The sequence below is a fragment of the Rattus norvegicus genome, chromosome 7 (genome assembly GCF_036323735.1).
Source record: "Rattus norvegicus strain BN/NHsdMcwi chromosome 7, GRCr8, whole genome shotgun sequence".
Taxonomy (NCBI): Eukaryota; Metazoa; Chordata; class Mammalia; order Rodentia; family Muridae; genus Rattus; species Rattus norvegicus.
In genome coordinates this window covers 63,293,486-63,308,527 of record NC_086025.1, presented here as the reverse complement: position 1 = coordinate 63,308,527, position 15,042 = coordinate 63,293,486, and the positions used below count along the sequence as shown (strand labels likewise).

Below are 15,042 nucleotides of genomic sequence, written 5' to 3'. Positions count from 1 at the left end.
TGCCATAAAGGTACAAGAAGCCTATAGAACACCAAACAAATGGGACAAGAAAAAAATCCTCTTGTCATATAATAATCAAAACACTAAACATAAAGAACAAAGAGAGTATTAAAAGCTGCAAGGGAAAAGGGCCAAGTAACATACAAAGGTAGACCTATCAAAATTGCACAAGACTTCTCAACAGAGACTATGAAAGCCAGAAGAGCCTGGTCAGAGGTCATGCAGACTCTAAGAGAACACAAATGCAAGCCCAGGCTACTATATGTAACAAAACTCTCAATCAACATAGATGGAGAAATCAAAATATTCCAGGACACAAATTCAAACAGTATCTATCTACCAATCCAGCCCTACAGAGACTCCTAGAAAAAAAATCCCCAACACAAGGAAGGTACCTACACTAAAGAAAAGATAAGATATTAAGAATCTCACAACAAAGCCAAAAGGAGAGAACCACAAGCACATAAATCCACCTATGAAAACAAATATAACAGGAACCAACATTCATCTCTCTTTAATATCTCTCAATATCAATGGACTGAACTCACCTATAAAAAAGACAAGATCCAACTTTTTGCTGCTTACAAGAAACACACCTCAGTAACAAAGACAGACACTATCTCAGAGTAAAAGGATGGAAAAAGTTCTTCCAAATAAATGGTCTGAAGAAACAAATTGGAGTTGCCATCTTAGTAATAAAATAGACTTCCAACCAAAGTTATCAAAAAGATAAGAAAGGATACTTCATACTCATCAAAAGAAAAAACTACCAAGATGAACTCTCAACTCTGAACATCTATGCTTCAAATGGAAGCACAACCACATTCCTAAAAGAAAATTTACTAAAGCTCAATGCACACACTGCACCTTATAATAGTGGGAGACTTCAACACCCCACTCTCATCAATGGGCAGATCATGAAAACAGAAACTAAACAGAGACACAGTGAAACTAACAGAGGTTATGAAACAAATGGATTTAACAGATATCTATAGAACATTTCATCCTAAAACAAAAGAATATACCTTCTCAGCACCTCATGGTACCATCTCCAAAATTTACCATATAATTAGTCATAAGACAGCCGCGACAGATACAAGAAGATTGGAATAATCCTTGCATCCTCTCAGATCACCATGGACTAAGTTTGGTCTTCAATAACAACAAAAACAACAAAAAGCTCACATACACATGGAAGCTGAACAAGACTCTACTCAATGATAACTTGGTCAAGGAAGAAATAAAGAAAGAAATTAAAGACTTCCTGGAATTTAATGAAAATGTTGACACATCATACCCAAACATATGGGACCCAATGAAAGCAGTGCTAGGAGAAAAATTCATAGCACTAAGTGCCCTAGTAAAAAAACTGGAGAGATCCTATACTAGCAACTTAACAGCACACCTAAGAGCTCTAGAACAAAAAGAAGCAAACTCATGCAAGAGGAGTAGAACCTGGCAGGAAATAGTCAAACTCAGGGCTAAAACCAACCAAATAGAAACAAAGAAAACAATACAAAGAATCAACAAAACCCAAAGCTGGTTCTTAGAGAGAATCAACAAGATAGATAAACCCCTAGCCAAACTAACTAAAGGCCTAGAAGCAGTATCCAAATTAACAAATCAGAAATAAAAAGATAGACATAACAACAGAAACAGAGGGCATTCAAAAAGTCATCAGATCCTACTACAAAAGCCTATACTCAACAAAATTAGAATATCTAGATGAAATGGATGATTTTCTAGACAGATGTCACATACCCAAGTTAAATCAAAAACAAGTAAACTATCTAAACAGGCCCATGTCCTATAAGAAAATAGAAGTCATTAAAAACCTCCCACCAAAAAAAAAAAAGCCCAGGGCCAGATGAATTTGATGCAGAATTCTACCAGACCTTCAAAGAAGACCTGATACTAATATTCCTCAAACTATTCTATAAAATAGAAACAGAAGGAACATGATCTAATTCATTCTATGAAGCTACCATTATTCTCCTACCTAAACCATACAAGAGCCCAAACAAAAAAGAGAACTTTAGACCAATCTCATTTATGAATATTGATGCAAAAATACTCAATAAAATTCTTGCAAACTGAATCCAAGAACACATCAAAACTATCATTTACCATGACCAAGTAGGCTTTGAAAGGTTGGTTCAACATTAACATATCCATTAACATAATCCACTATATAAACAAACTCAAAGAAAAAAATCACATGATCAACTTTTAGATGCAGAAAAAGTATTTGATAAAATACAACACCCCTTCATGTTAAAAGTATCAGAGAGATCAGGAATTCAAAGCCCATACCTAAACATAATAAAAGCAATTTACTGCAAACCAACAGCCAATAGCAAATTAAATGGAGAGATACTTGAAACAATCCCATTAAAATTGGGGATAAGACAAGGATTTCCAGTCCCACCATATCTATTCAATATAGTACTTGAAATGCTAGCTAGAACAATAGGACAACAAAAAGAGATCAAGGGGATACAAATTGGCAAAGAAGAAATACAGGTATCGCTATTTGAACATGATATGATAGTATACATAAGTAATCCCAAAAATTCTACCAGAGAACTTCTCCAGATGATAAACAACTTCAACAAAGTGGCCAGATATAAAATTAAGTCAAATAAATCAGTAGCCTTCACTTACACAAATGATAAACAGGCTGAGAAAGAAGTTAGGGAAACAACTCCCATCACAATAGCCAAAAATAATATAAAATATCTTGGGGTAACTCTAACCAAATAAGTGAAAGATCTGTGTGATAATAATTTCAAGTCTCTCAAGAAAGAAATCGAAGAAGATCTTAGAAAATGGAGACATCTCTCATGCTCATGGATTGGCAGAATTAATATAGTAACATAGTAAAAATGGCTATTCTACCAAAGGCAATCTACAGATTCATTGCAATCCCCATCAAAATTCCAGCACAATTCTTCAAAGTCATGGAAAAAGCAATTCTCAAATTCATCTGGAAATGCAAAAACTCAGAATAGCGAAAACAATTCTTAACAATAAAAGAACAGGGCTGGGGGAAATCACCATTCCTGACCTCAAGATCTAGTACAGAACAATAGTCATAAAATCTGCATAGTATTGGTACAGAGACAGGTTGATAAATGGAATAGAATTGAAGACCCAGGAATAAAACCACACACTTATGCACACTTGATCTTTGACAAAGAACCCAAAAATATTCAATGGAAAAAAAAAGCAGCTTCAACAAATGGTGCTGCTCTAACTAGCAGTCTGTATTTAGAAAAATAAAACTAGATCCATATTTGTCACCTTGCATAAAGCTCAAGTCTAAGTGAATCAAGGACCTCAACATAAGACCAGATACATTAAATCTAATAGAAGAGAAAGTGGGAAAGAACCTTGAATTCATTGGCACAGGGGGAGATTTCCTAAACAGAGCTCATGCTCTAAGATCAAGAATTTAATAAATGGAACTCATGAAACTGGAAAGCTTCTGTAAGGCAAAGGACATAGTCCATAAGACAAATCAGCAACCTACAGATTGGGAAAAAAATTTTCACTAACCCAACATTGGATAGAGGGCTAATATCCAAAATATATAAAGAACTCAAGAAACTAACCATAGATATGGGATATGGAACAGTTAGAGGGTGGACTGGGAGGGGAGTAAAATCTGAAGTATAAAATAAAAAGAAGAAAAAATAATAGTAATTTTAAAAATTGGAACACTCATTATTGCAGTCATCATAGAGATACAGCACCAGAGGCGATGTCTGTGTAATCAAAGAACTGTATGTTCCTTTGTATACAAGCAGAAAAGACCATATCTTTCTACATTTCGTCTGGATGAACAGAACAGGTGCTCAGATGTGAGCCTTCCTAGGCGTCCGGTTGAATTTCCACTTAGTGGTAGAAATATGAAAGAGGTAAAAACAACTCACTAATGATTAATGTAATAAAGTTGAAAAGTTAATTCACAACTGAGAACACACACACATATATATATATATATATATATATATATATATATATATATATATGAAAGTGATAAATATCCGATAGTTGATAGCATTTGTTTCCAGTGTTGATGGCTTAGAAAAATATGATTCATATTTTACCTAACCGATGTAATAACAGTAAAAGGCAGTGAAGCTTTCCACTAGTGTCAAGACAGCGTGTGTCATTATGCCTTTGGAATAGACTCTGTGAGCTATAGGCATCTGATTGAAATAGACTCTACACAATCCTAGATTTAACAGATTTCCTAACTATATTCCTCTTCACTCAAAAGAACAGAGAAAAACATTTCCCCTTCCCCCTAGAGGGGAGCAGAAGACCTCACTTCAAATTTTGCACAAAGAGAATTAGTCACTGAAAATGAACATGGTAAGTAACAGTATCTCTTTTTAAAGAATTTTTTTTTAAAAAAATCTCCTTTCCTAGATAGCAATAAGGACCTTCCTTTATAAATGGTCTTATATTAGGAATTTTCTCTTTGACAGATCTCCGTCCTTGCCATGATTAAATGGGCTGTATGATACAGAGAATCAAAGGACAGAGGCAGGAGATTCCCTGCCTCTAGGGCTTTAACCTGGATGGCAGGGAAGGCACCTAAAGTGCGGATGAAAGGCGTCCTTTTCCGCCTCATCCCCGCACAGAACTAACCCCACGCAGGGCACTCGGAATTCATTTCCTTCTCATAATTAGTATTTCCTGAGTGTTTTCTTTCTTTCACATTTGAATTTTAATGACACAGTAAAGAATAGTGGGGAGGATCACTTGATGGAGTCAAAGATTGCATTTAATTCTAGTGTGTGTTAATTGGCTTTATTAAAAAATTAGCATTTTAAAATTTCCAATTCTCTTCCTAACACATATGAAATGTCACTCACTTTCTCACGCATCGAATCGTAATTAAATTTGCATAGGAGTAAATTTCATTCGCCTCTGTTGAGGAAACACCGAAGAGCCGCCTGCACAACAAACACGGGTATTTCCGAGTCTGCACGTTGACAATACAATATTCATTAATTTAAATCACTACAACAGCAGTACACAGGCTGCCGTTGTAATTACCATTGCTTAGTAACAGTGTGTCTCGGGATGACAAGGGAATTAACTGAATAATTATTACACGTGCCTCCGCTTGAAATACTCTCCCAAGGCAGTTCTCGTCCCGGGGTAAGAGTTGTGGGAATAGACAAAGACGTTTGAGCCAAATGCTGGTGCTGCTCCGCAAGCCGTTGGCGTCATCTGTTCCAGACCAATGCTGCTCCACAGTTAATCACACAATAACCAGATTCTTGCTTTGGTGTCAGGATGCTAGAACCTGCACAGGAAGCGTCCAGGAAACGGTTTTCCAGGATGAAATTCCTGATGAGGATTTAGACACCACACAATTATCAGACAAACAGGGCAAAGCCCATGTTTCATGCTCTGAATTCCTTAGAAGTGCGTTGACTCTGAGGTTCCCATGGCACATCCCTTCACTGAAGCATTTCCTGGTCCTTGCTGCCTTCTCTCCTAGGCCACCATTGTTCTGCAGCCTCCTCCTCTGGAATCAGTGTTCCAGATGGGTGACAAATGACAGGAGGCCGCTTCGATCAATACTTTTCATTTTTTTCCTATAGATTATTTTAGGACAATCAGTGATTGGTTCCCATGACACTATTATGTTATCTGCCTTAAACATGTTTTTTAAATGTTATTTTATGTGTACAGGTATTTTGCCTTTATGTATGTGTATTTCCTACATCAGCACCTGGTTCCTACAGAGGCCAGAAGAAGGCTTAAGATCACCCTGGAACAGATATAGCTGGTTGTGGGCCGCCCTGTGGGTACTGGGAAGTGAATTGGTTTCCGCCAGAGGAGTATCCCATGTTCTTAATTCCTGAGCCATCTCTCCAATCCCTACATTACATGCTTTGACAGATAATTCTAGTATCTATGCTTTATGGGTGTTTTTATCCTGCTTTCCTTCACTTGATGGCTTTTTTAGGATCCCGAGGACTTTTAGAGTGTATCTCACATATTTGAATCATACGCTCTGTGCATCTTGCTCTTGTTAAATCTTTTATTTGAATTACTAGAGGCTATTTTCAGAACACCATGCTTCTGATACTTCTTGGGGGCTGAGGTCAGATGTGAGCTTTGATTCCAGAACCTTCATATGCTGCTCTGGTCTGCCTTGCTCACGTCCTATTAGACAAATCTGAGACCTTGGTGGTGTCCCACACCACAGACTCTTCCAAACCCTGCTTTGAGTTTTGTTGGTTTATGCATGAACGTCTTGGGGGTAGGCCTTGAATTTCAAGTGCAATCTTGAAAGGTTCCTTCCCTCAGCCCAATCCTTTCTGGAAGCCCCCTAGTACTACAGCTGTAAGAGAAAGGGGTACCAAGTTTCTGCATTCACGTGCTTTCTTCAGGGTGATGAGGGGGCCCACAGCAGGGTTCTGCCTCATGTCTTACCTTTTATGTCTAAAGAGCTTTCCTTGTTGAACCAAACAGCTCAATTTATATGTCAAAACACTGAATAGCTATTGTTTTAAGACACACCAGGAGAATATGCCTTCCCTAGTGGTATTTGACTGAGGGTTAATGTTAGATGCAATTTCCTAAAATGAAAGCTTAATTTCCATGTCAGGTTTCTGTGACATGTGTCCCTTAATGTCCCAAATGCTTGTCCATTCAAGTATCTGAAGCTGTTGGGTATGAGCAGTTTGGTTGCATGATTGACAGCTGGCAGACCCTTTTCTGGTGCCCAGCTTTGGCTGATCTAGAGCAAAGGTGGTGTCTACTCAAGGCCAGGAAAGGGCAAAGGCCAAATTTAAACTTTTAATAAATGGGCTTCTGTTTGTTTTTGTTTATTTTTGTTTTTTGTTTGTCTTTTGTTTTTTTTTTTTGTTTGTTTGTTTTTTTTTAAGAATCTCAAGGGAGGTGAGACTACACGGGTATTGCTACCCATGACTATTTTCCCGGCCCCAGCAGAGTGCCAATCAAACAGTCACGCCTTTTTGTTTCCCAGGGTTGATTTGAAAACTCTGAGGTTCCCTAGGACAAGCCTTTGCCTCTATCATAGCTGGCTCAGATGCTTGCCATTGTTCTAGAGACATCCCCAAGCTCATGGAAGCTTCAAATGACTCCTGCCTATACACCCCTACCCCCTACTCTGCAGGCTCCCTCAATCACTTCAGGAAGCAATGCCTCCTCCCTCACAACTCATGGTAGCCAATGCACTTGTGACTACTTGTGTGCACCAGTCATTCTTGCACATCCAAGCTCTACCATACCCTCCCTCTGTGCACTCTGCTCTCTGCACTGCACCCTCTATCCCAACACAGCCTCATCTCAGTTTTTACTACTTACTTATGGCTCTTACAATGGGTAGAGTGGGCTGATTTGGGAGCACAAAGTACAGATAGTTGTCTGCCGTGCTGTCAGTCACAGGATACCCTAGCAGTAGGTAGAGGGTAACTGAGAGTTCCAACGGATAGCTGGACCAAGGCTGCAATGGACTGTGGGAGGCAGAGGGTGAGGACAAGAAGGTACGTCACCGTGAAGTGCTAAGAATACAAGAATGGAGAGTCATGGAAGTGTTGTGGCTCCCAGCCACTGGGAGGGTTCTAAAAGATTGCCCTCTCTGACTGGTTCGAGCATCCAAGCAGTTGTCATGCTAACCACTGACCATCTTGTTCAGCTCCTGGGTTGCTGGACCTTAAAGCACCTCCTTAGAACAGAGGAGACAACACCCTAGGTTCAGAGATGCAGACACTAAGAGAATTAGTTTGTGTACTAATGACCTTCTCAAAATAGGACAAAAGGAGCTCAGCTAACTGGTGAGCGGTTTTCTCTCTTTGCCTGACAGTCTCCCTTCTTCTGGCTATGTAAATGCCTTTGACTGCTTCAAAGAGGTTCTGAACCTTCATGGGAGAAAGAGAGAGTACATGTTGATTAATATTTCAAACTTTTGTCATGCATATTTCTCCTTGACGTTGGACGATTCTTACTGCTTGAGGGGGGTCAAAAATTTACAGAAGAGAACATACACATGAATTAGTGTTAGTACTTCTCAGCATGACTGTCAGGGAGACGTGGAGACATATGAGCTTGAGTGCCAGATACAGCTTGAGCTTTCAGAATGCACTTCCGCTCACAGGTCACCCAGGACGTTAGCTGTGGAAAAGCACTTGCCTGTTTGTAGTCTGGAGATGTGCTTCACATGGTTCTGAAGCTTTAGTGGCTTTGGTCAGAGGTGACTACAACTGAGGGTAGCATTTGGGGATCACCGATCTAATTAATAAGAGTATTCCATGTTCATCAAAGAAATGAAGGTTTACCTGTGTAGCTCAGCTTTCAAACTGACTTACCTGTAAATAGGTGCCCTATATATTTCAAGAAGTTATTTACTACCAACTCCCCAGGGAGTCCACTTTGGCTTCTTTGAGAGATACACATCCCCACAGAAGGACAGTGAGGTCTACTTAATGCCACCAGAATGATGGAGACACACCTTGGTGCCACATCTACCAAGGCAGTTCTCCAAAACCTACAGAAAGAGGAGAGAAGTGTGGCTAGGGATGAGAAACTTAACATTTAGCATTTAAAGTTAAATTTATGTTCCATGCCGGAGCTAGATCAAAAGAGGCCTTTTCACCCCACTTCTCCCTCTTCAGACATTTGCAGCAGCCGTAGGTGTCTGAGGGTTTGCCTACTCATTCCACATGTCCAGAGGCAAAGCGGGGTCAGAACTCTGCTTCCCTCATCTGCAAACTGCTACCCGTGCAGCTCACACGAGGCTCTCTAGAATCGAATCTATCATGGTTCTTGACCTTTATGAGTGGTCCCGACATTATAAAATGTGCACGGGGTGTATACGCTACAATATTAATGTGTCACAGAAAGATACTAATAGCTAAAATGTTAGCCATGACCAACATTCAGCATTCAATACGGAACACGGCTCTGCTTTGGAACACAGGAACTTCTGGGGATAAAACATCAGTAACACAGAGATTGCATCAGAACGTTTCATGTATGTAGACATACATATATTCTCACAGCAGAGGCATTGTGAATTATTCCATTTAAGGCTTCTTTACAGATCATGGTTCTGCTTTATTTTGGTCTTTTATTTACTTGTTTGTTGTTTGTTTGTTTTTTTTTCAGTTACTACTGTACTTTATTGTGTTCAACCAAATCACCATGTTACAAAAATAGCAAGCTGCCATAATAAAAAATAAGGCTCCTCTATCCAGCACCAGATAGCATCATTTTACTTTCAAGCCTAGAAATTGCACACTTGTATATAAACCAACCGAAGATGAGGATTGAGAGTTCATCTTGGTGGATTTTTCCTTTGATGAATATGAAGTGTCCTTCCTTATCTTTTTTGATGACTTTTAATTGAAAATTGATTTTATTTGATATTAGAATGGCTACTCCAGCTTGCTTCTTCTGACCATTTGCTTGGAAAGTTGTTTTCCAGCCTTTCACTCTGAGGTAGTGTCTGTCTTTGTCTCTGAGGTGTGTTTCCTGTAGGCAGCAGAATGCAGGGTCCTCATTGCGTACCCAGTTTGTTAATCTATGTCTTTTTATTGGGGAGTTGAGGCCATTGATGTTGAGAGATATTAAGGAATAGTGATTATTGCTTCCTGTTATATTCATATTTGGATGTGAGGTTATGTTTGTGTGCTTTTCTTCTCTTTGTTTTGTTCCCAAGATGATTAGTTTCTTGCTTCTTCTAGGGTATAGCTTGCCTCTTTATGTTGGGCTTTACCCTTTATTATCCTTTGTAGTGCTGGATTTGTAGAAAGATATTGTGTAAATTTGGTTTTGTCATGGAATATCTTGGTTTCTCCGTCTATGTTAATTGAGAGTTTTGCAGGATACAGTAACCTGGGCTGGCATTTGTGTTCTCTTAGGGTCTGTATGACATCTGTCCAGGATCTTCTGGCCTTCATAGTTTCTGGCGAAAAGTCTGGTGTGATTCTGATAGGTCTGCCTTTATATGTTACTTGACCTTTTTCCCTTACTGCTTTTAATATTCTTTCTTTATTTTGTGCGTTTGGTGTTTTGACAATTATGTGACGGGAGGTGTTTCTTTTCTGGTCCAATCTATTTGGAGTTCTGTAGGCTTCTTGTATGCCTATGGGTATCTCTTTTTTTAGGTTAGGGAAGTTTTCTTCTATGATTTTGTTGAAGATATTTACTGGTCCTTTGAGCTGGGAGTTTTCACTCTCTTCTATACCTATTATCCTTAGGTTTGATCTTCTCATTGAGTCCTGGATTTCCTGTATGTTTTGGACCAGTAGCTTTTTCTGCTTTACATTATCTTTGACAGTTGAGTCAATGATTTCTATGGAATCTTCTGCTCCCGAGATTCTCTCTTCCATCTCTTGTATTCTGTTGGTGAAGCTTGTATCTACAGCTCCTTGTCTTTTCTTTTGATTTTCTATGTCCAGGGTTGTTTCCATGTGTTCTTTCTTGATTGCTTCTATTTCCATTTTTAATTCCTTCAACTGTTTGATTGTGTTTTCCTGGAATTCTTTCAGGGATTTTTGCGATTCCTCTCTGTAGGCTTCTACTTGTTCTCTAAGGGAGTTCTTTATGTCTTTCTTGAAGTCCTCCAGCATCATGATCAAATATGATTTTGAAACTAGATCTTGCTTTTCTGGTGTGTTTGGATATTCCGTGTTTGCTTTGGTGGGAGAATTGGGCTCCGATGATGCCAAGTAGTCTTGGTTTCTGTTGCTTGGGTTCCTGTGCTTGCCTCTCGCCATCAGATTATCTTTAGTGTTACTTTGTTCTGCTATTTCTGACCGTGGCTAGACTGTCCTATAAGCCTGTGTGTCAGGAGTGCTGTAGACCTGTTTTCCTCTCTTTCAGTCAGTTATGGGGACAGAGTGTTCTGCTTTCGGGCGTGTAGTTTTTCCTCTCTACAGGTCTTCAGCTGTTCCTGTGGGCCTGTGTCTTGAGTTCACCAGGCAGGTTTCTTGCAGGGGAAAAGTTGGTCCTACCTGTGGTTCCAAGGCTCAAGTTTGCTCGTGGGGTGCTGCCTAAGTCCTCTCCGAGGCAGCAGCAACCGGGAAGATCTGCGCCGCTCTTTCCGGGAGCCTCCATGCACAGGGTTCCAGATGACGTTTGGTGTTTTCCTCTGGCGTCTGGATGTGCACAGAGTGCAGTCTCTTCTGGTTTCCCAGGTGTGTCTGCCTCTCTGAAGGTTTAGCTCTCCCTCCCACAGGATTTGGGTGCAGAGAACTGTTTATCCGGTCTGTTTCCTTCAGGTTCCGGCGGTGTCTCAGGCGCAGGGGTCCTGCCGCTCCTGGGCCCTCCCCTACGGGAACCCAGAGGCCTTATACAGTTGCCTCTTGGGCCAGGGATGTGGGCAGGGGTGGGCAGTGTTGGTGGTCTCCTCCGCTCTGCAGCCTCAGGAGTGCCCACCTGATCAGGCGGTGAGGTCTCTCTCCCACGGGGTTTGGGAGCAGAGAGCTGCTGCGGGCCGGGATCCGCGGGTGTGGGACTTCCCTGTTGTTTGTTTTTTTAAGACAACGTTTCTCTGTGTAACAGCCCTGGCTGTCTGGAACTCACTTCTGGACCAGGTGTCTGTGAACTTACAGATCTGCCTGCCTCTGCCTCCCAAGTGCTGGTGCGTGTGTGTGTGTGTGTGTGTGTGTGTGTGTGTGTGTGTGTGTAGGTCTAGGTCAATGTACAACTTGCAGAAGTCAGTTCTGTCCTTCCCTCCATGTTGTGGGTCTCAGGAATTAGACTTTCAGTCTTGGTAGCAAGTTCCTTAATCCCAGTTTCTGAATTTTCCGTCCCATAAATATGATGCTGACTGTGGAATATCTGAAGGCATCCTGAGGACTTTGGAAGTAATTAAGAAACTTCACAGTGGGGTATTAGGGGAATGGCCCCAGCTAAGATCATTGGCTGCTCCTCCAGAGGATCTGGGTTTAATTCCCAGCATCCACATGGTGCCTTACAACAGTCAGTAATTCCAGTTCCAGGGGGCCTAATGCCCTGTTCTGGCCTTTGAGGGTATCAGGTGTGTGTGTGTGTGTGTGTGTGTGTGTATAAAACATCCATAGACATAAAGTTATAACAAGAAAGTTTGTGGTATTTATTCTAGACTAGGTTGGTCTTCTATAGGAAAGTGTTTTAATTATTATTACTTCTTGTAATCCATACCCAATCTGATGCCCTACAAAACAACAAAGTTAACATGCATAATTGGGTCTGAAGAAAGGCAGGATGTGGAAGCTGCTTTCCTTTCCGCCCACGCTCTGACCTTGTATGGGGAATAGGGCTTTTCAGTCAGGTAGTCCTGTTATCAGGAATCCTGCCACTTTGCACTGCATTGTGTTTGCACATGCTCACTGAATGACTGACTGAGTTGGCCCTGGCCTTTTCCTTTGAGGCAGAGCGTCCTGGAGGTGAAGCTGGAAAGGGTTGTCTACACAAGATACCGCTGTGACCAAATACAGCAGTCTGCTCTGCCCAGGTCTACTAGGACCCGATTTCCCCCAGGTCTCTATCAACCAGAGCAGATTTGGCAATTTTCACATACCCATGACCCAGCATTTTACCACCGGATACTTATTCATTTCACTTCTGAAAAGCCTGTGGTTTTCAGATTTGTTTGTCGTTTGCTTGGTTGGTTTTCCTGTGAGTCAGGATTGGAAAAAAAATCTGATTTATATGGATGTATCACCAACCGCCTTCGTTGAATTATGCTTTCGCTTAAATTGTGTTAGCCAGTACAGCTCCATCTTCTGTCCATGGCCCATCTTAAAATAAACATTCTGTGGGATCTCCAGCACCGGCTCTGTTTACTGTTCACGAACACAACTCACCACTTTCCTTTTGGTCCTCCGAGCTTGGGATATCATACCTGAACTTTCGGCTACTACTACAGCAAGTAAAACTTTCCAACTATACCCTTATAAGCATTTTTCAGTCTTTATAATATCTAACTTTCAAACAGAATTCATCATTGTAACCCTTGCTCCCAACATCCACTGTGTGACGTGTGTGTCCCTATAGAATACATCCGAGCATGGCTGATCAAATTTCCCAGTTTCCGTCCTCTGTGTTGAGCCTAGTATTGAGGGATGCATGGATACATTCAGCACAGGCATGCTTTTGGGGTTTGTATGAAAGACCCTAAGCCCCTAGAAAGACTAAAGGTGTCAGATTCCTGGTAGAAGTCACACAGGTCCTTAGTTGGCCTTTTCAAAATCATATCCTGATTCCTGCACAAAGGTTTGAAATATAAAGACCAGGTGAGTACTGAAAATCATTCCCTCTTTAAGCCTGCATGAGGCCTAGGCATGGTGGTTGTAAATCCCAGCAACTGGGAGACTGAAGCAGGAGAATATATATATATATATATATATATATATATATATATATATACATATATATATATATATATTCCTCCCAAATAATATACGCACATGTATATATGCAAGCTATATATGTAAATGGAAATAGATGATAGATAGCTAAAAGTAGATAGGTAAGGAGGGAGAGGAGAAACAGTAAGCACATGGGACATTGGAAATGTCATGGTTAGCAGTTGTGGAGGTTACTGTGGTGACATCACAGGAATAAGGATGTGTAGAAGCCCCAGGAAGGACAGACATCTGTCTGTCCAGGGAAGAGGATGTTGATGTTTGCTGGGGTCTGCTGCTGCACAGAAGTGATCAGCCCCAGCAGCACCTGTGGGGGCACTGTCATTGGGTGGTGCCCACACATCGCATTCAGGAGGCAAGACATAAGGGACAGACATATGATAGAAATCACCAGAGAGGCAGCAAAGCCTTGGGGACACTTAGGCTTCATTGCTTAAACTACACTCCTAGGCTGAAGAATGACAAAGACACCATCAAAATCAGCTTATAAGAGGAGGGGGTGAAATGCCTGGCCTGTGCACTTGGTTTATGGCGAGTTCATTGGAGGCCCTTTGGGAAATCTCAACCATGTGGCAGCGTTAGAAGAAATATGGTTTTATTAGGTGAAGGTAGGAAAAAAATAATGTGTTTTGCACAGCCCCCCCCCCCCCACCTTTCTAGTTCCTCTGTAAGCTTCCATGGCCCAGAAAAGAAGAGCACATTTTCTTAAGGGGTATTATACTACCTAAATGTTTTGTTTTCCAAGGGATCTTAAGAGAAAAGGGATGGTAGAAAATTCCATTTGGGACATGTATAATTTGAAGAGAAAAGAAATGGTCATTGCTTTTTGAATTACAGCTTTTGGGGTGGCTTTAGACTATTTTTTTAACATGGCTTCTCGGTAACCAGTCCTAATTCTTTTTTTCTGCAGATGCTGCTAAATGGCTAAATAAATGCAGAGTTGTCTGAAACTGTGGCTTGAGTCTTATACCCCAAAGACATAACAATAAAATGGCATTTTTATTTTATGCTTCGAAACCCAAATAACTATTTTGTGCACTTTTCAAAGCAGTGTGCATCGGGGAATGTGGTTCCAGAAGTGGGCATGTGCATCTCCACAAAACAAAGGGGAAAGAGGAAGAGGATGTGGTGACTTGAGATAAAAGATACGTTCCTAGAATGAATCCCCCAGGCATTTTAAATGTTTACCACCTTGGGGCAGAAAAGCATTTAAATGAAGTCAGTGACACGTTTCAAATGAAGCAGGTTGCATTTGGAAACTTACATTGTCAACAGGATTTATCATTTTCAATTTTCATCACGGCAGTTGAGCAAAATGGTGGGTTTCTTCCCTCCTTTCTGCAAACCCTTCCCTGTGTCTTACAGTCAGCATTAGCATCTCCTGTCTACTGAAGATCAAAATGCACACAAAACAGCTCTGAAGCAGAAAAAATCGATGGGTAAAAGAGTTTTGACTTAAAGTTCAAATTGAACTTCTCTTGACACATCCAGGTGAGGGGTTCCCACCTGTGTCACTCCCTGTAGAGCTTGTTAACAGCCTCTGTAAACTAAAATGAATTCTCAGCCTTTATTCTCACTTTGAAGGGACCATGATGCATACCTAGTGGTCACACTTTTGCTCATTGTTTGCTGAATG

General features: G+C 40.8%; 1 long non-coding RNA gene across 1 annotated transcript in view; it reads left to right on the top strand.

Annotated features, from left to right (window-relative positions):
• LOC102552637 (uncharacterized) overlaps positions 1 to 14,420 on the top strand; it is an 88,096-nt gene extending 73,676 nt beyond the window's left edge. The window contains exon 7 of the long non-coding RNA XR_593472.4: positions 14,317 to 14,420. This is a non-coding gene — a long non-coding RNA (uncharacterized LOC102552637). The remainder of the gene's footprint in view (positions 1 to 14,316) is intronic.
• The last annotated feature ends 622 nt before the right edge of the window (positions 14,421 to 15,042 follow it).